This window comes from Leucoraja erinacea, chromosome 7, assembly GCF_028641065.1.
Source record: "Leucoraja erinacea ecotype New England chromosome 7, Leri_hhj_1, whole genome shotgun sequence".
Lineage (NCBI taxonomy): Eukaryota > Metazoa > Chordata > Chondrichthyes > Rajiformes > Rajidae > Leucoraja > Leucoraja erinaceus.
In genome coordinates, this window is record NC_073383.1 from 56,580,561 (window position 1) to 56,608,039 (window position 27,479).

Consider the following 27,479-nt stretch of genomic DNA (forward strand, 5'->3'; position numbering starts at 1 on the left):
TGAATACTTATTTTATACATGCTGGGTTGATTAATAAATAAAGGAGTGAAAGCAAGATTCTAAACATACTGTTAAACAAGTATTTGCCTTGCTGTTCTGGATATTGAAATCAAAGAGTTAATTTAGCAGTTAAACAAAACAATTGATTTCCACTAAAGAGTTGACTGCTGAAAACATAACGCAGATAAGTATGATGGGAAATAACTGCCAGATTTAATAATGCTCCCTAATAATTGTTCCTTTTGATTATAAAAGTGTGCCTTTTATTCAGTTATATGCCTGCAAGCATAGCCATCTCGTGTGGCATGTAGCACTAATTTTAGAATCCAGAATAACTTTTAGATGTGTGCGGAGAAACTGCAGCTCGCAGAGAAATGAAGAGGCAGATTGGTATATTTGTCACAATTGAAAGTAATTAGTTAAGGTTTGAGGAAAGACTTTACTCCCAGGGCTTGTGTCGATCTTTAAAGCTAGCCAATGAGGTTGCATTGTGTAGCAGCTGTTCTTCGACTGTGCAATTCCAGCTCCAGATCACAGTCCCAGCATCGTATATGAAATGGGTGGTAGTATTGTACATGCTGCTTTTACAGTGCCGGTAAGCAGTTCAAATACATATCTTGGCATTCATGCTGGTAAGTGATGTTGTTATTTCTCTGTTCTTGCATGGCTTTCTTTTGCAAAAATCAATATCAAAAATGGTTCATCATGGAGTTATTTTTCTTAGAAAATATATGTTAATTTAAGTATTTTTCTGAGTTTAATTGCATGTTTTAGAGGATGACAACTAAACTGGTTCATAGTATACCATTGCCTTGGGATTACATTTTGAAATGTTAGCATGCTGTAAGCAAATAAGACACCATTTAGATTACAGATATTTTGAGTCAATTACTTTTCTTTTTTTTTAGCTTATTTTTGTCATTTGTGAAACCTGAGTTCATGATTGGTTGTGCTCTGAGAAAGCAGCCTGACAGATTAAGAAGGAATTTAATTCATCGGTCATTTTAAGTGTAGTTTGTAGTAAAACATGTATGCCTGGTTTTAGTGATTAATTTTTTATTGAGAAACAGTTAAATTTGAAGGTATTCCTCACCAAAAGAATGAGTACGGTGAAGCTGTAAAGGTAGCTAAACAGAAAGCTGTCTTCCGGAATTCTTGTTTATTTTTACGATACAGCAGCATTTAGTAAGTGTATTTCTTTTTTGAAAGCAGTAACATAAATCTTTTAGTGGAACACAATCTTCGTTTTTAATGTACGGTTCTATTGTGGCATGCTGAATTTACTTTTTAATAATAAAATATTGGATTACAGTAATGCATTAGTTATTGAATCTCTAGTGTCAGAACTACCCCTTTCCCGGCACAATGAGTTTTATTTAGTATTTCTGTATCGGCTGTAAATACTACCACTAAGAGGCAATAGAAGTCTTTCTTATTAAGATCTTTTCAACATGTTCACTGCCAAAGTGATGAATTCAATGAAGCTGCTTCTGTGAGCCAGAGAGATTCAATAGTATGTTTAAATGATGTTCACAAACAGGCATGCTGTGTGGGAAAACAAGCCGCGCTTTCCACTTTTAGCAAACAATGTCAAATGTATTATTGATGAAATAGTTCTTAATGATTTACTGGTACACGTTAGTATGAGGTTAGGCAGCATCTTTTGCCCTTCAGCTGCCAACAACTGCATTACCTCTCGATCACTGAATGCTTTAAGGTAGCTCAATTCTATAAAGGGGTTGTTTCAGATATTAATTATCATAATCAAATCACAAAGAGCCTGTTAACATGGAACAGCATTTTCCTTAATTTTGGATCAAGTGCAATGGATATTACAGTATAATTAAGTATTTATTGTTTGCCCAGAAATAGTAACAGGAGTGAAGAACATCTGCTTGTCTGAGACATTTCATTTTGACAAGACAGCTTCAAATTTATTATGGTTTGTGGCAGATAGCTACAGTACTTTTTGAGATCCAGCAAAATAAATAGAAATAATCGTCACGGTAGTCTTGCCGAACATCATAGAGATTGCTAGACCTTTGACTTACCCAATGATATCAATATAATTCAGGCTATTGTTTTTGAGGAGGGAAAAGACTTGTCTGGCTGTGAAATAAATTTCACAGATTAGATGCCGGTGTATTTATTCAATACAATAAGTACACTCTACATTTAACATATTGCTGTTAGGCCTCTTTAACTTTTAACAACATAGCCTGATAATTGCCGATACATGTATACAAAAGATGATGCCAGGTATAGTGGAAAGTGAGTTTCTGTCCTATTTAAAGTAATTTCCTGCCTATTATATAGCTTCCAGTTTTAATATTTGAAACTTGTAGCTTTAATAATATTGATAATATAGCCCGCGTACTTTGGTAATACATGATGATATTTTTTACATCTATTTATTGTATGTAAGGAAGGCTCTGGGACACAGCAACTGCTAATTAAGCCAGTAAACTGTAAAAAATGTAATGAGGAGCAGATGGTTCCAGCAGTCACTGAGATGAGTACTCCTTGCCATAGGCCTAATACTTTTCAACATCAATTAAATGTAGCCATCATTTATTATTAGTAGCAGTTGCTTTCCCCGATGTAAGGCGGTGACAACTTAAATTCGGTTTAAGGCAAAGTTCAGAAAAATTGTGTTTAAGATATTTTCTTAAGTAGCATATAAGGAGTCACTTAATGGAGGCAACACTGTTTTAAACTCAACTTAAATAGGAAATATTGGTAAGAGCAGTGGTAGACACCTTGGGCCAGGAGACATCGGAATATGAAGTAGAGGCAAAATAATACCTGTGTGACATTGGTTAAGGTTTCCATCTGGTGTAAAAGTAAATTAAAATATTTCACTCCTACATGATTTCGGGTACCAACACTAAAGATCAATTTTGTTCACCCACTTCCTGCCCGCCAATACACTGGTGCGAAATTAATTTCCTTCATTGCAAACCCAGGCTCAGTAATGATTTGTGCTGAGTGTTTCAGTTTTCCTTGTAGTTTCATGTCCTTTTAAACTTTATTCTAGCAGGAGCATTAGAGCCAGTGTCAAAATGCAGGCACTCAGTCACATGTTGTTTCTCTTGTAATCTGTTAACTCAAAGGTACCTGTACATCAACTTTCTGAACAATGCTTGGCACCAATAATTTTTACTGCGTCATGTGTATCAATCTACCTCACTGATTTTGGATAACATTTATCAGCACCATACCTATTATAACACATATTCTTAACACTGTACATACTCTGTGTGTAAGAAGGAGCTGCAGATGCTGGTTTACACCGAAGATAGACACAAAATGCTGGAGTAACTCAGCGGGTCGTGCAGCATCTCTGGAGAGAAGGAATGGGTGACATTTGGGTCGAGACCCTTCTTCAGACAGTCTGAAGTCTGAAAAAGGATCTCGATCTGAAACGTCACACATTCCTTCTCTCCAGAGATGCTGCCTGACCCACCGTACATACTCTGTTTTCTCAGCTTTGTCTATCATGATGTAAACCGTGCTGACCGAAACATTTTTTAATTTTGTCGCTGTTTTGTAAAACAATCTACATGAAAGTAATAATGCTTACATTTTAAGATAGTTATGAATAAGGACATGTCAGGATCTTGGGGAAAAGTACTAAATTGGGGTAAAGCAAATTACATCATTATTATGTTTAAGAAGGAACTGCAGATGCTGGAAAATCGACGGTAGACAAAAGTGCAGGAGAAACTCAGCGGGTGCGGCAGCATCTATGGAGCAAAGGAAATGGGCAACGTTTCGGGCCGAAACCCTTCTTCAGACTTCAGTACTTCAGTACTCCAGCACTTTTGTCTAATGCCAACATTATTAGGCAGGAGCTAGGAAGATTAAATTGGGAGCAGCTGTTATTGGGTAAGTCCACATTAGACATGAGGGAGTCATTTAAAGACCAGCTGATCAGAGTTCAGGACTGGCAGGTTCAGGTAAAGAGGAGGATAAGGATGGCACGGTAAATACATCTTGGATGACCAGAGAGATTCTAAATTTGGTTAAAAAGGAAAAGGAAGCATATGTAAGGATGATGAAATCACACAGGGCCTTGAAAGAATATGAAACCAGCAGAAAAACCTCAACTAGGCAATTAGAAGAGCCAAAAGGGACATAAAATGTTGTTAACAAGGCAGATTAAAGAAGATCCTAAGGCTTTCTATTTGTGCACCAATAAACAGAGGGGAGCTAGGGAAAGGTCAGACCACTCAATGATAAATGAGAGAATTATGGTTTGAGTCGGAGGATGTAGATGAGATAATAAATGAGTTCCCTGCATCTGCATTCACCAAGGTGAAGGTGAGATCAGTGTGAGATATATTAAAATTGAGATGGTGGAGGTGGCGGTGTGTTTTCTTTAAAGCATATGGTGGATAAATCCCAGGTTATTGAGAGAGGCAAGAGAGGAGATTGTAGGGACCTGTACAAAGTTCTTTCTATCCTCTATAGCCACAGGCAAAGTCCCTGGGGACTGGAAAGTAGCAAATGTTGTTCATTTGTTTACGAAGGGAAGGAGATATAATCCAGGAAATAATAGGCTGGTGAATTCGATATTAGTGGTAGGAAAGCTATTGGAAAGGATTATTTGGGATAGGATTTACTTGCATTTGGAAGAACATGGAATAATTAGGGAGTCAGAATGACTTTGTTCATGGCAGGTCATGTCCTACATACTTGATTGTATTTTTTGAGGAGTTGATAAAGGTGATTGAACAGGGTAGGGCCATGGATGTCGTCTACATTAATTTTAGTCAGGCCCTTGTGTTAGGCTGATCATGAAGATTAGCGTGCACGGGATCCATGGTTACTTGGTAGTTTGGATTGGAGCTGGCTATCTAACAGAAGATAGAGAACAATAGTGGAATTGTATTATTCTGGCTGGAGGTTTGTGACTAGTAGAGTTCCACAGGGATCTGTACTGGGACTCTGTTGTTTGTGATATATGCAAATGACTTGGATGTAAATGGGTTAGTTAGTAGATAAAGATAAAATTGCTGGAGTTGTGGACAGTGAAGAAAGGTGTCAAAGGAAATGGTGGGATTTAGATCAGTGATGATCTGAGAAATGGCAGATGGAGTTTCATCCGAGCAAATATATGGCGTTGCACTTTGGAAGGCTGTGTAATGGAAAACTGTACAATAAATGGCAAGACCCTGACAGCAATAGTGTATAGAAGGATCGTGGAGTCGCAGCCCATAGCTCCCTGGAAGTGGCATCAGCAGTAGATAAAGTGGCGTTTGGCATGCTTGCCTTCATTGGTTGGGGTATTGAGTGTCAGAAAGTCATGATGCAATTTTATAGACCTTTGGTTAGGCCACATTTAGAGTATTGTGTGACATTCTGGTTGCTTCATTACACGAAGAATGTGTACAGTCTGGAGAGGGTGCAGCAGAGGTTTACCAGAATGATGCCCAATTGGAGGGCATTAGTTATAAGGAGAGGTTGGCCAAACTCTGATTGTTTTCTCTGGAGTGATAGAGATCGAGGTTAGACCTGATAGACATATAACATTAAGAGAAGCATAAATAGGATACACAGTCAAAAACTTATTCTCAGGATGGAAATGTCAAAGACTGGAAGACAGTGAGAGGGGCAACATTTAAAAGAGATATTTGGGGCAATTTTGTTTTGCATTAATTGTGATAGTTGCCAGGATAGTGATTGAAGCTGATAATCTTGTAATGTTTAAGAAGCTTTTGGATAGGCACATGGAAATGCGGCGAATGGAAGGAATTTGATCATGTGCAGACACAGGAGATTAACTTGGCACCTTGTTCAGCACAGACATTGTGGGACGAAGGGCCTGATCCTGTGCTGTTATCAGGCAACTGAATTATCCTACCACAACCAGAGAGTAGTGCTGAACTACTATCTACCTCTGATGTCTCTCGGGCTATCCTTGACTGGACTTTGCTGGCTTTACCTTGCACTAAACGTTATTCCTGTATCATGATTCCATACACTGTAAATGGATTGATTGTAATCATGTATTGTCTTTCTGCTGACTGGTTAGTATGCAACAATAAGCCTTTCACTGTAGCTCGGTACACGTGACAATAAAATAAACTGAATTGAACGGCTGTACTGTTCAGTGCTCTTACAGTTCAATGCAAACCCTGCTATTGAACATTTATAGTATGGAGTGACACACATTGACAACAATTTTGATAGAACCCAGTTTTGAAGGTGTTTTTAATTTGCAAGTTATATTTTCTAAGAGTATTTTGGCTGATTCAAAGCATCACAGACAATGTCATTATATTGTGAGTTATTGCACATGTTCTGTTCTCTCCAGTAAAACCTGATTGTTAATAAATTGTTGCCTTCCTCTTTATTCATGGATATTTTCTTAAGAGATTGAGAAGGTGATGAGTTTGGAAACGGCTGCCTATGATCATGGTTTGGTCCCGGAGATGCATACAAACTCCTCTGCACTGCAGCTGATTTCCTGCCTATTGAATTATGCAGTCGGAGCTGGTCAAATAGCAGCGTTGCCTTGACATTGTTATCTATTAGGAATGTGCTGTCTAAAGGCAGCTCCTCAGCTGTTCCAGAAAGGGAAAAGAAATGCTAAATGGTTTCAAACTAATCTCTTAATTTGTATTTTTTTTACACACAGTTTATGTACAATGTTATCTGCAATCTTTCAGTCTTTTGAAAATCTCATTGACGATAAATGCAGCTTTAAGTACCGTGGAACTAAAAGCAATCTGAAGGGAAGCAAGCGGTTTAGTATTCACAGATTATCCGGATTCACCATGCCAGCATGTTGACAGAGTAAATACAGGTTTAATGATATTCAGGTCAGAATAGAATAGTGAAATGCAGACATCCAATTAGAGACCGGGCTAATAAAATGTAAAACCACTGGGGGAAGCACTCATGATTTTGAGAGCAACATGAAGCTGAATTGCTCACTTTTATTTGCAGTTTCTGTTCTTTGTTTGCTTGAGAACTAATGGGATTTAAGATGGTATTTTATGTCTTCTGATTATCTGCTGCACCAGCAGTGTTTAATTCGTCATTTAAAAAAAAACAGAAGTGTAAAGATTGTCATGAATGCATTTGTAAGTACTGTAGTACATTGCTATTGCTGCTATCTGTTTTTTGAATTTGAGTTTTATTGTTTCTTTCCCACGTCATCATGCTATCATCCCCAACCCCTCTCCAAGCTATTGAGAGGTTTGCTTCTCAAAGCAATGACCTGCCTCTCTCTACCTCTTTATCTGTCTACCTCTCGCTTTCTCTGCTGCCATAACACTTGAGGCTTATTATAATGTAACTTTCATGAAACTGGGGATAAGTAGGATGTGGCTTATTAAACAATTTTCTTCAGAATAATATATTATGGCTGCCTTAAATAAGTTTCAGACTCATAAATATTGCTTATTAAGTGTAACGCTAAAGTGTGCAACTGAATGAACTAATTCCTTTAAGTCGTGGTCTAGACTGTAAACTGAGAAGATGTTGATTCCTTTGGGGTGAGGACTTGATGGGCTGATTCAATTTTATCCTTCCTGTGGGTTGTCATTACTGAATTATTGCGAGTTGGATGCAGCAGATGTTCTGTAAGATTCTACTGTTGATTGAACTGTAATAGCCACGACAGCAGGGAAGGTCGGCATGACAGGGATCAATGGACGGACCCGATGAAATATGTGCAGTTACTTGATACCTGATATGCTGTATGATTTATGTAACTTTGCAGGAATAAATTTTTAATTTTACTTTGCACTTCAGTAAAGTGTAACCCAACACTTCTATACCCAACCTCTTCCATTTTCATGATCTGTAAAATATATGTACATTTTATCAAGTGTGGCTTCGACCCTGTCAATGCAACTGGTTTAATTAGACTGTGGTTCTGGTTCATTTTGCACTATGGCATGTCACTGTACATCAAACGTGCATTGGTTGCCTGTCAACAGGTTTGTAGATGGTCTGAAAGCAGATTTCATAATATTATTCTCGTTACTTTTGTCAATAAGAATTTTATCCCTTACTCATTTCAAATTTACTTAACCATAATCAAATTGCACAAATAAAATTATAGGGCCAAATGGTGCTGGCTGTGGGCAAAGGGAACATTGGGTGTTCAGCGGTTTCACACTGAAGCAACTCCTAGATTTGCACAGACATGTTTGCAATCCACGGCTCAGTGCCGGATTTGTCACTCTGCCCTGTCAATGTACTCAGTGTGGCATCTACGGTGTAAACTCATCTCACTGCCATTTCCCAACAGTATCCTAATAATCTACCAATCACTAGGGAATGAGATTTCTCGGCCTAGGAGTTAGAAAGGCATATAATTAAGTATTTTAATATTTTACATGATTGTAACCATTTTGTGGTTTTAACAAACTTTAAAATTTTATCCAGCAATTTCAAAATTTGTTAACATATCTCTGAATGTCAAGATTATGTAAGTTTTCCCCCTTTGACCTTGGTCAAAGTTTGGCCCCCTATTTTGCTGTTGATCAAAGGTTGTTGGGAGAGTTACTAGAGATGGTATCTGAGGCCAATCATCTTGAGGCAGGAATGAAATAAGAGCATAGCCAGGGTGGTGCGGGTCCCTAAAGGTGTGATCTGCCTTGTTTGAGGATTGCCACTTTTTGCAATGTATTGTGTTCCAGGGCATTTGTGTTGCCGAACCAGGCCATGATGCAACCAGTCATGAGCCAAAGAGAACAGTAGTTAGACTGTTGCTCATGCACAGACACACACAGCACACTAGAACTCCCACCATGCTGCTGGACTTGCCTTTGGGCTCAGCAGCAGTGCATTGAGATGCAGGAGAGTGGAGCACTTCACATTTGGTTCCTCAGGATTACAGCAATGCTGGCTGGTGTATAAAGGGTGAGTTTGTTGAAATGAATGGGTTTGCAGGTCGTGTGGCCAAAGTTAAGTGTTTGACATGTTTTGTTATGCTTTTATTTTCAAGTTTTTAAACTATAACAACAATTCTAAATGCCTCTGTCAGAGTGTGTTCATTTCTGGTCATCCCATTACAGGAAGGATGGGGAGGCTTTGGAGCGGTGCCAAAATGACCAGAATGCTGTCTGGATTAGAAGGCATTAGCTGCAAGGCGAGGTTGGACGAACTTGGATTGTTTACTCTGGAGTTTCGGAGGCTCAGTGGAGACTGGATGGATGAATAAAATTATGAGCCATAGATAGACTAGACAGTCAGAACTTTGTTCCCAGGAGCAAGTGGACAAGAGGGCATAATTTTAAGGCGAGAGGGGTCAAAGTATAAAGGAGATATTTGGGACGGGTTTTTTTTGTGCAAATAGTAGTGATTGCCTTGAATGTGTTGCAAGAGGCAGTGGTGAAGGCAGATACAGTAGTAGCATTTAAGAGGCTTATGAATAAGCAGGGAATAGTGGGATATAGATCACGAGCAGGCAGAGTAAATTAGTTTAACTTGGCATCATGTCTGGCGCAGACGTTATGGGCTGAACGTCTTGTGCTGTATTGTTCTGTGTACTGACAAATTTAAATAATCTTTGAGCCAAGTTTATTGTCATATGCATAAGTACGATGAGGTACAGTGCAATAAAAATCTTGCCTGTCGCAGCATCACAGGTGTCGGTGTATTCCAGACATTGGACATTAGCAGCACACGACTTGAGCATTAGTTGCTTCTCAGAGGCCACTTCACCTCATGGAATTCCTCTCGGATATGGAGGGTCATCTTAATTGGGCCTCCTGCATCCCACTTCAAATCATAAGGTGAGGGTTGCAAAATAGAAAACTGACATCTGAAACATAATATGGGGTAAATTTTCATTATTAATTTCAATAAGTTTGCAATGTGGTCCAGTCAGTGACCTCCAGACCTTGAGACAAGATACAAGTTAACAAGGATGTTGAAGAAGTGGTAATATTTGAAAGACACTTTATAGAAAATGGATAACCATAATTGCCAAAAGTAGAAAGCCTCTCAGCTGAGGCAATCTCTCTTCTCATCTATTTTCACTTACAAGCAAAATAAATACAGGTCCTTCCCTGGTTGTTCCTGTGAACTGTAATCTGAACAGTTTACAAATATGGCTGGAACAGAATTCCACACAGCAGATGATGCCTGCAGAGATGGGATGTCCCAGGGGAATAGATTTTCTGGAGAAGCAATGTAAGTTTAATTTTGTCATTCTTAACAGTATAGTTGGTATTAACAAACTTGGCTCAAGCCTATCTCAGGGTAATAATAATATTCTTATAAAATATTTTATTGCCGTTGGTAATTTTAAAAAGGATGCTGCCGCCAACCCTGGTGGTGGATCTTGAAAGTATTCACAAAATGGACATCAATGCGTTAACTTGAATGTATTCTTCATGGGTTCAATGTGACAAAAGTTCAGCTAATGTCAAGTAAAGTCATCCGTAGCCCTGCAGCTAGAAAATCCACCAGTCTCTCAAATGCTAATTTGACCTGAAACGTCACCCATTCCTTCTTTTCAAAGGTGCAGCCTGTTCCGCTGAGTTACTCCAGCATTTTGTGTCTACCTTGCATGTAAGTCAAGTGTTTGTGTACTGGGGTGACCTGTAAAGTTGTTTGATTTAGACGATAAGTCTTAGAAATCATTTTGGAGTTAATATTTTTTAGCCTTGTGGGATTATCTGTAAAATAAAATTTGACAAGGATTGGCTAATGGTTACACCAACTGTTTATTTTCCATGAGCATTGATATTTGCAATGATAGTTTTCTCTCATTTTAATTATGTTCATAAAGTTCCTTGAATGTGGAGCAAAGAAAGTCTAATATGTTTACCTACTTGTGATGATAAAACCCCAAAATATTCTAGTTTTTAACTACTTAGGGAAGCTACATGTGAGAGTATTCTTCATAATTTGATCGAAATAAATTCAAACAGAGATGCTCTTTGAAAGCTCTTAACACTGTGCTCTTTGCCAGTTGTAAAATATTAGAATGTTTATGGTTTCTAAAGGCTGTGAGAAATGACCTGACTAAGAGTAAAAATGGTAAACAGGGATATGTCTTGGCATTAATTATGAATATATTTTGTAAGGAGCTTCCCATTTTCCAACCTTCTCTGTGTTGTCACACCTAAGAATTTGTTCTCCACTTCAATCGATTACAGCTTAGTTTATCTAGAGGCCTTTTATAGTTGATAGATATCAATATTTTAATTAATGAACTCTACTTCCCATTCAAGTCCTGGCCGCACCATCTGGCTGAGTTGCTCCAGCACTTTGCATTTTACTCAATAATCCAGCATCTGCAGTTCCTCGTGTCTCTTTTCCATCAAGATTACTCTGCTTGGTCCCCCGTCCCATGTAAACAGAAATAGCAACTTCACAGATGATCCACTGGAATTTGTTATATCTAAAACTAAAGGGTTGATAATTTCAAATATAATTTGTCAGTTCCCAAAAATAAAGAAAAGCACCAATGAAGATCAGTAACACTGGAGCTCAAACTTTTCAGTTTATACCTGAATGTTCTAGGGGTCAAGTTTCAATGGGAAAAAAAGGATCCAGAAGTTCTCTGGATCAGCTGAGAGCAGCATTTTAGCTTGAATATTTCTAAAATGAATAATGGTTACTGCAGCTGAAAATGACTTTTCAGAAGAATTATTTGGCACTGAGCCTAGGCGATCTTACTTCTGAGTGCCTGTGGGAGTGGGAGTCCACTGAGAGATCTTTGTAATCTTTGGTGTTCAACCAATTTACTTTAGTTTTTTGTTTATTGCCTTCCATCGCAGTGAGGCATGTGGGGAATCTGCATGTTTATGTTAACTTTTATGATGTCGTGTGTCTTGCTGCTTTTTTTAGTATGGCTGTATGGTAATCGATTATCACTGTACATAAATTGGTACACGTGACAATAAACGACCTTTGAAAGCTTTGAAATCTTCTACATTGTCTTTGAATGACAAAACAATGAAGTCCATCAATGTACTCGATAGATCCCTTTGCCACTTTGTTTTACCTCACTGTACAAAGACTGCCTTTTTTTTAGGATTAAGCATGTTCTTAAAGGGCCTGTCCCACTTGGCTATCATTTGCGCGCCATTTACGCGACCTGCTAGCGTGTGGGTAGTGAGTGAGTAGTGCGGGATGGCGCATGGAGTGGTGTGGAGGAGTGTGGACTTCGTCCTGCACCTTCGCGTGCCACCGGCCTGTTGCGTAACTGACGGCCAAAGTGGGACAGGCCCGTAACTGAAAATTCTGCAATTCTAAAACAACAGGGCAACTTCATTTTGTTGGCACAGATTTTACCATTGTTTATATGGAGATGATGAAGGGAAGTTGAATGTGTGCAGTTTGGAGGCTCTTGGGGCCAAGGAGCAGGAAGGAAATCTTGTTAATGAGCTGGAGAAAGTATGAGGGGAGAACAAGAGAGAAAAACTTGACTGAGGGGAACCATTTGTAACTCTAGGCAAGTGGTGGTGGGGGAAGATGGTCGCAAAAAACACCTACAATAATCGCATCACAGTGACAAACGTTCATGAACTTTATTCATTAATTAAGAATGTAGAAATGAAAGCAGGAATAGGGGTAGAAAGCAAATGGTGATCATTATGGATGGTTCTTTAACTTGAGTCAGCAATATAATAGAACTATTCATATGATATCTGTTAACTCTATTGTGTCACAGTGGCCATTCAATGCTGGAAGTAGGCATTTAAAAAAAAAACTGAATAGCAAAGTAAACATGAAAGAATAATAAAATGAGTTTCCTGGAGACAAGTGTTAACTGAGTTCTGACAGTGAGCGTTGTCACAACAGCAGAGTGTGATGATGGAGTATGCAGTACATTCACAAGTCAACTTGATGCCTGAGGTCATATCAAAGTAAGTACTTGATTTGGCAAAGATGACACAGAATGCTGGAATAATTCAACAGGTCAGGCAGCATCTCATTAGAGAAGGAATGGGTTATGTTTTGGGTAGAGACCCTTCTTCAGACTAGGAAGGAACTGCAGATGCTGGTTTACCCAGGAACAAGGGTCTCAATGCTAAACATCACCCATTCCTCTCTCCAGAGATGCTGCCTGTTCTGCTGAGTTACTCAGGCATTTTGTGTCTATATAGATGTATGTGTTACGCTGTATTGAACATTTATGCACACTTTTTTCTTTTGCATATGTTTTATTTTATTCACAAATAAAGTTAATTTTGTTTACCTATCCATATTCTCACAGTGACACTGCCTGACCCAATGAATCACTCCAGCATTTTGTATCTACCTCTGGCATAAACCAGCTTCTGCAGTTCCTTGGTATTACTTAATTTGGCACACTATTAAATATTTGCAGTGTATGGCACTTTAAAGCTGGTGATTTTAAGGCTAGAAAAATATCTATTATCTTCTGAAATGCCACACCTGGGAACTACTTCCCCGAATGCAAGGCCCAAAGTCCCAGATATTGGAATAACTTGCAAAAGGGGCTTTTGATCTTTTTTAAATGTTGGATTTGACTTTCAAGTGACCACAGGTTTTATTCCTATCAGGGAGGTTTGTAGGTTAGTGATCAGGCAGTTTATATTTATATATCAGACCAGTAAAGTTTAGTTGGGTCATCTCTACAGGAAAGGTGCAACTGTAAACTGACAGGACTATGTGTAGGAAACAACTGCAGATGCTGGTTTAAAATTCTGGAGTAGCAGCGGGAAAGGCAGCAACTCTGGAGAGAAGGAATGGATGTTGTTTCGGGTCGAGACCCTTCTTCAGACTGGAATAAATTGACTGGAATAAACTGGTATCCTTGTATTTGGATTGCATCTGAATTATTTTGCTAAATAGACCATCTAGTTATGAACAGAGCATGAAGTTGATTCCTTATCGAGCTATATAAAAATTAAGGTTGACAGTCGTTCAGTGGCCTTGGTGATATAAATAGCAACTTTTCATTGTCTGACTCGTTTTACCATGGCAGAACGTGAGGTGGAATATCAGTTCAGATCAGTTTAGTTTATTGTCACATGTACCGAAGTACAGTGAAAAGCTTTTGTTGCTTTTGTCGCGTAGATTGGAGGGGGGTGGGATTTCGTGCAGGACAGGCATGTGAGAAGCTAGAAGTTGGTTTGGAGGGTGATGTGGGAAAGGTTAGTGGACAGAATAGGCAGGTGAAAGGCGAAGAGCGAGGAAGGAGAGTTGGTTTAAACGGCACGTATTTTAATGCAAGGGGCCTGATGGGTAAAGCAGATGAGCTTGGGGCTTAGAGCGACTGGGATATTGTAGCCATGACTGAAACCTGGTAAAGGGAGGGTCAGGACTGTCAGCTCCATGTTCCTGGTTACAGGAGCTTCAGGAGAGACAGGGGTGAGGATGAAAGAGGGGGGGGGGGGGGGGTTGCATTGCTGGTTAAGGAGGATGTCACGGCTGTGTTCAGAGGTGACATGACAGATGGTTAGTCTAGTGAGTCTGTATGGGTGGAGCTGAGGACCAAGAAAGGGATGATAACCTTGTTGGGGGTGTACTCTAGCCAACCAAATAGTCAACAGGAATTAGAAGAACAAATGTGTTGGGAGATTGCAGACAGCTGCAGGTCAAATAAGGTTGTTGTAGTAGGGGATTTTAACTGTATGGGTGTATGGAACAAGCTGCCAGAGGAGATAGTTGAGGCTGGGACTATCCCATCATTTAAGAAACGGTTAGACAGGTACATGGATAGGACTGGTTTGGATGGGCTATGGACCAAGTGCAGGCAAGAGGCACTAGGGTAGCTGGGACATTTGTCAGCCGGTGTGGGCAAGTTGGGTCGAAGGGCCTGTTCTACTTTGTATCACTATGACTATGACTCTATGAGTGTGGGAAGAAACCAGAGCACCCGGGGGTAAACCCACATGGCCAAGAGGAGAATGTACAAACTCCATATAGAAAGCACCCCTGGTCAGGATCGAACCTGGGTCCCTGGCGCTGTAAGGCAGAAACTCTACCACCTGCCCCAAATATCTTGACATCGTTGATCGCAACAAAGATTTCATTAAACCCCATTATGTCATTTTCAGCTGGAGCAATGGGGAACTGGGGTACAGTGAGTTGCACAAAGGAAATCCTTTCTGCATTCACATCATGACATGTAAGGTATAATTTGCATAAAATTACTACTTATAATATCTTCTTACAATCTTACTTGTATTTTTGTTTCTGTGTAATTCTTAAGCAATTGCTATGTTCTTTCATTTGCATCCTGTATTGGCATTTCACACTAATATTCTTGCCTTCTGAAAGCACTGTCTGTTCTGCAATATCATGTCATTCTTTGTCTTCTGTGCTTGCCACGGACCTGTCAACACAAGTGTGCTTATTTCTGCATTATTATCATTTACAGTCCTTTCCCACACCTGGCTACGAACCATTTTTCTCTAAAATCACGTGCATAACAATTGGATGATCAAATTCTCCAACCGCTATGTTTGCTCAGGAGCTGCTTGAGGATTTTTAAAGGCTCATTACAGCTGCTAATAATATCAAATCCTCTCCATCTAAATGAGAGAACTGCATGGGAAATAGTGGAGGGGAATGTTGGCACTTCTGCAGTAGTTCTGAACTGGTTGGAAATTATCTGCTGGTGAGTGGAATGTTAAGTTGCAATAATTCCCCAGCTTAAGTGCTGGGGAATCTGCTTCATGAGCTTGTGCCAGTCCAGACCTGGTGCAGTGAAGATTTGTATTGTAATGATTACAAAGGGATTATGGTAAGCACTTGTATTTGTAGATTTTTATTTGTTTTAATGTTTTAACTGATTTTGGTTATAGATGCATATGTATTTAATAGTTACGTTTTAAAGATCTCTAAAATCTCTGTTTGTCACAAATACTTTTTTTTAACTACCACAAATGTGGAAAATGGGATATTTCCAGAGCTGCCGCAGTAGTGCAGCGATAGAGCTGCTGCCTTACAATGCCAGAGACCTGGGTTCAATCCTGACCGTTGGTGCTGCCATGATGGAGTTTAGATGTTCTCTATGGTAATGTGGGTTTCCTCCAGGTGCTCTGGATCACTCCCACTTTCCAAGGACATGTGGGGGGTGTGGGTTAATTGGCCGATGTAAAATTACCCCTTATGTGTATGGAGTGGACGAGAAAGTAAATCACTGGTCATGAATATAAAGTAACATGAAAGTTTGGCAGATGGGGATAACATAGAACTAGTGTGAAAGAGTGATCAATGGTTGGCATGGACTCTGCAGGTGGAAGGGCCTCTTGCCTTCATAACAAGAGGATTTCAGTATAGGAGTAAAGAGGTTCTTCTGCAGTTGTATAGGGCTCTGGTGAGACCACATCTAGAGTATTGTGTACAGTATTGGTCTCCTAAGTTGAGGAAGGACATCCTTGTGATTGAGGCAGTGCAGTGTTGGTTCACAAGATTGATCCCTGGGATGGCGGAACTGTCATATGAGGAAAGATTGAAAAGACTAGGCTTGTATTCACTGGAGTTTAGAAGGATGAGGGGGATCTTATAGAAACATATAAAATTATAAAAGGACTGGACAAGCTAGATGCAGGAAAAATGTTCCCAATGTTGGGCCAATCCAGAACCAGGGGCCACAGTCTTAGAATAAAGGGGAGGTAATTTAAGACTGAGATGAGAAAAAACGTTTTCACCCAGAGAGTTGTGAATTTATGGAATTCCCTGCCACAGAGGGCAGTGGAGGCCAAGTCACTGGATGGATTTAAGAGAGAGTTAGATAGAGCTCTAGGGGCTAGTGCAATCAAGGGATATGGGGAGAAGGCAGGCACGGGTTATTGTTAGGGGACGATCAGCTATGATCACAATGAATGGCGGTGCTGGCTTGAAGGGCCAAATGGCCTCCTCCTGCACCTATTTTCTATGTTTGTTTGTTGCCATAGTATATCTGAAAACTAATTTATTTTGAATGTAATTGTAAAGCATTTATCGATTCAAATTGTGTTACGCTGGAAATTATAGCTTTCTCCAGAAAATTGGGTTGGGTTGTTCGGAGAGGCATTTGACACTTGAAATCTCAGTCCAATTGATTAGGTCTGAGCCAAGGATTAGAATTCCCGCAATTAATTTACTTTATTCACCCATTTACTCACCAAACAATTATTTGCGATCACAACCTTTCCCTCAATCTCATCAAGACAAAGGAAATTGTGATCGACTTCATGGAAGTGAAATAGTACACACACCCCATATACATTAATGGCACTGAAGTAGAGATGGTTGAAAGCTTCAAGTTCTGAGGAGTAAACATCACCAGCAATTTGTCCTCGTACACCATATTGAAGCAATGGGCAAGAAAGTATGCCAATGCCTCTACTTCCTAATGCCACCATCATAATCAACGATGTGTCTTACCCCGATCACTCCCTTTTCTCCCCTCGCCCATCAGGCAAGAGATACAGACGTTTGAAAACGCATATCTCCTGATTCAGAGACAGTTTCTTCCCAGCTGTTATCAGGCAACTGATCCATCCTATCACCAACCAGACAGCCATCCTGACTTATGGGCCTGTCCCCACTTAGGCGATTCTTCCACGGACTGCCGGCGACTGTCAAGTCACCGGCAGTCGCCTGAAAAACCAGCAACTGGAACGACAACTGTCAGAGTGGAACACACACACATACAAACACATCGCTTCCTTCACCAGCCCGTTATGCAGGCGGGGGACAGGGCAAGTGGGGGGAGCGCTGTCTAAAAGATTCACACTGTGCAAAGCCAAGGCGATACAGACAAACACCGCAATGAACAGGAAGGTTGGCGCTGTAATTAAGACGGCTAAAGCACAGTGTATGGTAAATCCTTTAAATCCTTGGTTCTGAAAACTACTGCTTACCTTTTTTTCTCCAATGAGATAATGGAATTCACTGGTCATCACTGGCTACAACCTACGAGAACCTCCGATACCTTTCGACCTCCTGGCAACCCATTAGGACCCTTCGACCCACCTACGGCACGAGAATTGTCGCTACTCGGAACGGTGGCGCAGCGGTAGAGTTGCTGACTCACAGCACCAGAGACCCGGGTTCGATCCTGACTACGGGTGCTGTCTGTACGTTCTTTGTGATCATATTGAATGGCGGTGCAGGCTCGAAGGGCTGAATGGCCTACTCCTACACCTATTTTCTATGTCTATGTTACTCTGCATGATGGCTTCATTCTAGTGGCTGCTAATTTTTCAACGTGTTGAAAAATTCGCTGCGACCAAAATTCTAGTTCCCAGAATGCGGGAACTCCTCGCGACCATGAAGGCAACTCCCCGGCAACTACCCATGAACATGTGGCGACAGCATAGTCTCCTGCAGTTGCAAAAAAAGTTGCCTAAGTGGGACAGGCCCATTACCATTTGGTCATTGGAGACTTACGGACTAACTTTAATCGGACTTTACTGGACTTTACGTTGTATTAAAAATTATTTCCTTTATCTGTATACTGTGGGCAGCTTGACTGTAATCATGTATAATCTTTTTGCTGAGTGGATGGTAGGCAACAAAAAGCTTTTCACTGTACCTCAGTACATGTGGCAATAATAAACTAAACTATTACCTCCAAATTTGGGCAGATGCTGCAACCATGTTCCCCATCTCACCTGTTTGTATCACTGAAGTTCTGCAGCTGGAATTATCTGACACGTTGAAAGATCCACAGGAAGAAAATTATGTGAGGGCAATTTGGTAAAAACACTGTGTTTGCTATAGTAGGCTTACAATGAACATTACATTTTGCTGTCTGTTTCCCTTCCTTGGACCCCCATAATAATACCAATGAATTAGGCAGTCATCAAAGCTGGGACGATGTTCCCTGTGGCTTTTTTAGGGGGGCTCTTTCATTTAAAAAAAACAGCAGGGCTTGTACTGCCTGCATCCTGTCGTGCAAGGCCTGAAATTCAGAGAGAATTAAAACAGGCCATCAGTCCACTGAGTCAGCGCCAATTGGCACGCACACATTTGTGCATCTCCATTTTATTTCCCCCATGTTGCAAAACAGTTGACTGGTTGATGCTTGGTCTTGCCGATGTAAAGGAAGCCACAGCAGGAGCACCAAATGCTTAGATGAAGTTAGAAGAGGTGCCTGTGAACCTCCTTTTCACCTGGAAAGGCTGCTGGGGACCTTAGTTGGAGGAGGTGTAGGGGCCAATGTTACATCTCCTGTGGTTGCAGGGAAAATATCCGGGGAGGGGGTAGTTTGGGTAGAAGGGTTGAGTGAATTAAGGGGTTGTGGAGGGAGTGGTTCCAGTGGAAATGGGTGTTGATGGGGAGATATGACTGGTGATGGGTTATGTTGAAGGTGGCGGAAATGTTGAAGTTGGATGTGGAAGCTGGTGGAGTGAAAGGTAAGGACCAGGAAACTCTTGTTCCATCTAGGGGAAGGGGGGGGGGGGGGTTGACAACAGGACTGTGGGACACAGAGGAGACGGGGGTGAGGGATTAATTCACAACAGCAGGAGGGAAACTGTTTGCTGAACAAGATGTCTTGCATATCCTGGAGTGGAAAGCCTAATATTGGGAGCAGATTTGGCAGAGATAGGGATTTGAGAGTTTGGGATGCCATACTTGCAAGAGGCAGGAATGGGAGTCAATGGGTGTGTAGTATATGTCAGTCAATCTGCCCCCTGTGATGAGATCGGGGATCAAGAAAGGGGAGAGGTGTCAGAGATAGTCCAAGTGAATTTGAGTGGAGAGTGGAAGTTGATAAGGTGGGATTGATAGATATTTGATAAGTAAGGGTGTCACAGATTATCGGGAGAAGGCAGGAGAATGGAGTTGAGAGGGAATGAGATCAGCAGTGATTGAATGGTGGAGTAGACTCAATGGACCAAATGGCTTACTTCTGCTCCACTGAATTATGAACTTTGGTCCATCGATTCCACGCTGACCAAGTTGGCATATTTCACCATTTGCATCCATGTTATCAACACCCATCCTATCCATACATCTGTTCAAATGGCTTTGAGAAGTCATAATTGTACATGCTTTTTTTGCTTCTTCTGGCAGCTCATTCCAGATGTACAAAGGATACTAAGGACAAAGGACATTTATTATCACATACACCAATTGGTGTAGTGAAATTTGACTTGCCATTGCAGCACACAAATAAAGATAAGACACAGCATCAAAGAATTTAATAGTAAAACATAAAAACATAAAACCATTCCCTCACAATGGTTCCACTATGGGGGAAAGCAGCAAAAGTCCAGTCCCGTGCCCTGTTCACCCATAGTCGGGCCTATTGAGGCCTCTGCAGTCGCTGATATGGCAGCCCGATGCTTCAGGCCCACTCGCCGGGTGATGGAATTCTGGCGTCGGGTGAACACTCTTAGCGGCCCAGAGTGTCTGGAGTGGCCGCTTCCTCCCCGGAGACCGAGGCTCCCGAAGACAACGGGCCGCGCTGGTCGGAGCTCCGACCTGGCAATCTCGTCGTGAGATGCCAGGCTCCGCGGTGTTCAAAGCTCGGCACTGCCCGCGGCTGGAAGCTCCACAGAACGCAGCTCCGTGATGTTGGACTCGGCGGTCACAGCACTCCGGAGCTTACTGCATGGCGACCCAGGTAAGGCATCGCCTGCTCCACGATGGTGCCTCAGCGCTGAGCCACCGCCAAAGTCCTGGCCGGTCCCGGCAGGAAAACGTCGCTCCAGTCTGCCCGTAGGCCTCGGGGAATGGGCGCATCTCCGACCATGTAGGGATTGAGAAAAATAGTTTTCCCCTTCCCACCCCCCACATAAAAAGACTAAAAGACCTCCAACACAAACACTTTTAACTAACAGCTGCTGGCAGGGCAACCATCCTCGACGGCGCCCCCTTAGGAAGCCCCCTATCCTCTGAGTTAAAAGGAGTTCCTTTTTAATATTGCTCCTCTCACCTTAAGCCATGGGGTCAAGGAAAGAGTGTTCACATTGCGGCCCTGTTTTCAGCAATCTTTCCATCACCACGCACAAGAAGCGCAAGACAGACACCATTGTATGCAGATGCCGAGAGGTATGTTCAGCTCTGGCTGAACAACTTCTAATCTTGTGTGTGGACTCGATAAGAAGAAGACCTTAAGCCATGCCATCTAATTTTAGAATCCTTTATCCTGTGGGGAAAACTGTGAGCATTCACATTATTCAGACCCCTTACAGAAACATAGAAACATTAAAAATAGGTGCAGGAATAGGCCATTCGGCTCTTCGAGCCTGCACCGCCATTCAATGTATGATCACGGCTGATCATCCAACTCGGTATCTTGTACCTGCCTTCTCTCCATACCCCCTGATCCCTTTGGCCACAAGGGCCACATCTAACTCCCTCTTAAATATAGCCAATGAACTGGCCTCAACTACATTCTGTGGCAGAGAATTCCACAGATTCACCACTCTCTGTGTGATCTTGTACACCTCAATAAGGTCACCCCTCAACCTCCTATACTCCAAATAAAAAGTCCCAGCCTATCCAACCTCTCTCTATATCTCAAGTTTGCAAGGGTGCAGAGGAGATTCACCATGATGTTATCTCCTGATGAATCTCTTATACACCCTTTCCAACTTAAAGACATCTTTCCTGTAGCTGGGTAATCAGAACTACATACAGTATTCCATGTGAGGTTGCACCAATGACTTGTACAGTTGCATCATGATGTGCCAACTTTTGTACTCCATACCCACCTCTATACCCACTTTGAGGGTGTATTTACAAATCTCTTTGTTCTACAGCACGCTCGAGGGCTCATTTGCTGCGTAAGCCCTTCCCTGGTTTGGCATAAATAAGTGCATCCCCTCACACTTTTGTCAGAGTTAAATTCCATTTGCCCACCTTCCCAACTTGTTGTAAATTTAGATAACCCTCCTCACTGTGTACTGTGTATTGTTATTAAAATAAGTTTGCAAAACAGTGATAGAAGAAATAGAACATAGCTTCCTTAAGATAACCACCAAAGGGCTGCGTGGAACTGTATTACCAAATTAACAGTAGCAATGTTACAAAATTTTGAAATTTTAAAAATCAAGTCTGCAATTTATCCCATCAGATAAAGCATAAAAAGAAGTTTAATTTGACACCTAATTCACTTTCATATCTCAAGTATTTAAAAAGTTATGGCCATTTTCATACTCGGAAATTAGCATCTTGTTCTCTATTGATTTTCTATGGAAATAACAAAAAAGCTGTGATCATGGACAGTCAAAAGCCCATAACTTTCTTAAAAATTAAGAGAACTGAATGAAATTTTCAGTTATCATAGATTGAAGCATTCTGAAACAAATATAAATCAATCTTATTTGGATGACCTGAAATTAAAGCATATAATTAGTTAGTTACCCAATTGGAGCTAATTTCAAACTTCAATTACTAGATCTAAACATCTATCTATTTCTTAATAAATAGTTAACATTTTTAAATAGCCTAAGTGTCCAAATAATATTCACAAATAATTCACAATAAAACATGATTTTAAAATCTCATTTACATTCATTTATAGGCCAAATGGAAGGAATTTAGTGTTCAATTGCTGTAAATTAAAGTCAATTTAAATCAGCTTTCTAGTGGGTTCCTGTGAACGCGCTGGTTTAGAACGTTCACATTGCGCTAGATTTGTACCCTCAAATGCCCAGAAAAATACTGCGGGATATAATGGGGCCCAAATGAGCTACTCGCAACTTTAAACTTTGTATAAAGGGATCTTAAGAAGCCCTTTTTAATGTAAAAATAAACAGCCTACCTTCTGTTGTCTGCTGTATGGGACCCTGCCGGTTGCCGGTGGTTGTGGGTTTAGAGGTTAATTTTTAAACTACTATAACAATTATATAAAGCCTTTAAAACTAATAATAGCTAAAGCGACGGAATATTCCAGCGATTTTCCGTTAATAATTAACTAGGCTGAACATCCTCGATTGGAACAGCCTAGGGGAAATCGCGTTTTAAAACCCGCCCCCTCTAAATGGGGCCAAAATCGCGCACACCCGCAGCGACAGATTTTCAGTGACGCTTCAGTTAGGCTTTGCAACATACCTACTAACAGGCAAGGAACTGTTCCTTCCCTGCTGTTATCAGGCAACTGAATGGTCCTCTCATCAGGTAGAGTGCATTCCTGACCTCCCATCTACCTCAATAGAGACCTTTAAACTATCTTTTATCAGGTTTCAACGTTGTATCTTAATACTAAATGTCGTTTCCTTTATCTGCACACTGTGGACGGCTTGTTTGTATTAATGTATAGCCTTTTGATGGCACTCAAACTAAAGGTTTCACTGTACACATGATAATAATAACCATAACTAAACCGAACTGTCTAGTGACTACAAACCCAAAATGTATTTAGGGCATCAAAGAATATTGATAAAACTGCAGAGATTCCATAGTTGCTATTGCTGCTCATCATTGTGCAGTAGAGGAGCAGCAAAGATTATAGCCTGAATGATGCTCCCATGAGTACACTATCATTACCTGTATCTCCAGCCAAGCTATTTCGGGTGTCCACAGTCCATGCACCAAAGTAGTAAAATGTTAAGGTGCATAAATATTTAAAAAATGCTGGAAACAACATTAGGTTGGGCAACATCTGTGGAAAAAGTGGAAACAGTAACTATTTTTCTCTTTCCACAGATGCTGCTATTAAACGTCATAAAGAATCGCCTCTTTCTCTTGAACCAATCATCTCTTTCACACCCTATTTTGGAGGTGCTGCCACAAACTCTTACTCTTAATTCTACCTCTTTCAGTTATTTTGTTACTGCTCTTTGGTATTTTCTTTTAGTAAAACTTCAGATTGCACAAAAAATCTTCAACATTCTGCTATGTATTTATTGTTGTCATTACAATGTCATAGAGGGATACAATGTGGAAACGGGGACTTCGGCCTAACTTGCTGACATCGGCCCACATGTCCCAGCTACACTAGTCCCACCTTCCTGCATTTGGCCTATATCCCTCCAAACCTGTCCTATCCATGTACTTGTCTAACTGTTTTTTGAATGTTGGGATAGTCCCAGCCTCAACTACCTCCTCTGGCAGCTTGTTCCATACACCCATCGCCCATGTTTTCTCATGAGATACAGGTGAGCAAAGAATTTCATTGCACCCTGGTGTATCTGACAAACTAATCTGAATCTGAATCAGACTTGCTGAGTGTTTCCAGCATTTTCTGCATCTGTTTTGAATTTGCAGTATCTGCAGAATTAGTTGATCATTTTGTTGTGAAGGTACATCCTGTTCATGAAAGAATGACAATTCAAATCCAACTAATCACTTTCTTAATCAACTCTAGTCAAGTGATGGATGGTATCATCAATAGTGATAATGAGTGACAGTTAATAATAAACTTCTGACTGATTTATTTGGTTTGGGTCATGGTTATATAATTTAGCTCTAAACATTGCAATCTCGGGGACCCAACGTGGGAAAGAATGCTGAATCCCAGAGGTGAGATGAGAATGATTGCCCCAACATCAGGTTTTGACTGGATAGCATGCAAACAAAGCTTTTCACTATATCTCGTTGCAAGTGACAATAATATATTAGGTTTTTGATTGTTTGTGGTAAGCTACTAAAACTGAGTTGAGATCAGACAGAACTCTCCACGATAGTCATCTGCATCTCAAAATAATCAAATTATGCTGTAGAAACAAGCAATGCAGATGCCGATACATGAAGGAAAGACACAAAATGCTGGAGCGACTTAGCAGAAGCGGCACAGTGGCGCGGCGGTAGGGTTGCTGCCTTACAATGCCAGAGACCCAGGTTTGATCCTGCCTATGGGTGTTACCTGTATGGAGTTTGTATGTCACCCTGTAACCCCAATGGGGTTCCTCCACGTGCTCTAGTTTCATCCCACACTCCAAAGACATACAGGTTTATAGTTTAACTATAATAAATTGTACAATTGTTGGGATAGTGTTAGTGTACGGGGTGATCACTGGTCGGTGTGGACTCAGTGGGCTGAAGGGCCTGTTTCCATGCTGTTTCTCTATAATCTAAAGTAGAAAGTCTAAAGGTCAGGCAGTATCCCTGGAGAACATGGATAAGTGACGTTTCGCGTCGGGACTCTTCAGAATAAAATTATGCCATTAGCTTATTCCAAAAGGAGTTGTTGCTGGTGCTGTTCAGGTCACTAGCCTGGGTGAAATGTGTACTAACCATGATTTTTGAGGCATTAGTGGAAGTGAATTTCTATTTGATGTGACTAAGCCAAAACAGTTTGTTCTGGGGCTGGTAATTACAAAATATTCGTGCCACATGTGTTGGATGCTGGCCATCTCCAATTAGGGACTTGGAAAAGATATAAGCTCAGGACATTATCAATTCCACTTCTTCACCATTATAATGTTCTCCCACATGCTACTCCAGCGAGTCCAGAACCAGGGACCACTGTCTTAGAATAAAGGGGAGGTAATTTAAGACTGAGGTGAGAAAAAACATTTTCACCCAGAGAGATGTGAATTTATGGAATTCCCTGCCACAGAGGCCAGTGGAGGCCAAATCACTGGATGGATTTAAGAGGGAGTTAGATAGAGCTCTAGGAGTTAGTGGAGTCAAGGGATATGGAGAGAAGGCAGACACGGGTTATTGATACGGGACGATCAGCCATGATCACAATGAATGGTGGTGCTGGCTCGAAGGGCTGAATGGCCTCCTCCTGCACCTATTTTCTATGTTTCTATGTTTACTTGTTTTCAAGAAAGATTTATCTCTTAGTGCTAAGGGAATCAAGGGATATGGGGAAAAGGCCAGAACAGGGACTGATTTTGAATGATCAGCCATGATCATATTGAATGGAGGTGCTGGCTCGAGGGGCCAAATGGCCTACTCCTGCACCTATTTTCAATGTTTTCTATGTTTCTTCTATCTGCTATATTAACTAATTTGGTTTCTCCCTATTGGAGATATTCACTTACTTCTACCCACCCCTTCCTCAATTCCACTGAAAACCAACTTTCTCTCTTTCTCGGTGCTGAAGAAGTGTGACAGACCTGAACATTTTTTCTTTTTTCTTTCCATAGATACTGCCTTATCAATTGAGTGTTTACAACACTTGTTGAAACTACTGATGCAACTGTGTTTATCACAGGGATGCTAGAGTTTCAAAATGATAACATTCAACCTTGTTAAAGTGAACCGAGGAAGAATAAATGCTGGTCTTACAAGGGATTGCAGCACTTTCTGCTTTTATTGGATCTTCTTGTGACCGACTTACCTCCGACCCACCTAAACCATCCCATCATCAACAGTTCTCAGGAGTACAATGGTATATTTGCTTGAAATAGTCCACCTCTACCAACACTTCAAACATCAGTAACATCCAAGATTAATCACATGCAGCATCCCATCCATCACATCTGATGCATCATTGTTGCAATGCATACCAACTGCAAGTTTCACTGCAGCAACTCGACTCAACTCAATGCATATTCAACTGCAAGTTTCACTGCAGCAACCAGCAGCACCTGTTAGTTTAGTTTAGGGATACAGCCTGGAAACAGGCCCTTCAGCCAATCAAGTCCATGTCGGCCTTGGATCACCCCTTCACACCTCCAAAACCCATCACATCTTTTGGACTTGACTGTAAATCACAGTTGGCTCATTGTTGCTGTGTTAGAGTACTGAAACTCCTGATGCTACTTTGTTCTGGGACCTCAGAGGTTCAAAATGATAACATGCAACCATCTTGTTAAGGTTACCAGAGTAAGAATAAATGCTGTTCTTGCAAGGAATTACCCCATTTTAATGAACGCATAAAAGATTAAAAAAATAAATTTAAGTTGATTTGAATGTTGTGCTGCATGTAGCTGATTGCTTATATTAGATCCATTGCATTTTCTATTATATTTTGGATTTCCAGCATATACAATCATTGGCTTTTCAACACAAGTTAGAAGATGTAAAATAAGCCAAACCAATTAACTGCATTTATGAACCTTTCAAAATGTGAGACAATTAAAAAAAGACTAATGATCACAATTTAAGTAAAATTATTTTAGTTAAGCATTTATGAACCAAAAATGTGTTATTAGCAAATCTGTTTGAGTCCAGAAAAGATGAAAAATATTTTATTTGGTACTTTGTCTGAGAGATTCTTTATTGTCCCTTCGCTCTTCACAAGGATGTCAAAATCTCAAATGAGGCTTTCTTATTTCCTGACAAAAACCTATCAAAGCATCTTTGATCTGAAAGATGTTGTAAATATGTAAACGCCATGTTTTTGGTGTGTGGGCGAAGGTGGTTGTTAAAATGAATAATTAGAATGTGGCCTATAACTGAACTAATTTAGTTTTTGTGCCGAAATTCTAATGAAAGTTCATCAACCACGTTAATTCTGCTCTCTGCCCACACCTTTTGATTGAACTGCCGTGTTTTTATTTGCCAGTAATAATTTTCTTTTTCAAATATGCTCTTACAGCTTTACTCAAAGTTCTATATGGTACATTTTGTAAGATTATAACCTGCCTCATTAAATATAATACACATTCAGTCTATAGAGTGTGGATCAAATGCTTGTCGGCACCATGCATTGCCGACAATTAAGGAATTGTTTTATAACTGCACCACAC

At 40.6% G+C, this 27,479-nt stretch overlaps 1 protein-coding gene across 1 annotated transcript in view; it reads left to right on the forward strand.

The window, feature by feature from the left end:
• The first annotated feature begins 482 nt into the window (after positions 1-482).
• The window catches only part of thsd7ba (thrombospondin, type I, domain containing 7Ba), a 743,639-nt gene continuing 716,642 nt past the window's right edge, over positions 483-27,479 (forward strand). The window contains exon 1 of the mRNA XM_055638650.1: positions 483-632. The gene's annotated coding sequence lies outside the window, so the exon portion shown is untranslated. The remainder of the gene's footprint in view (positions 633-27,479) is intronic.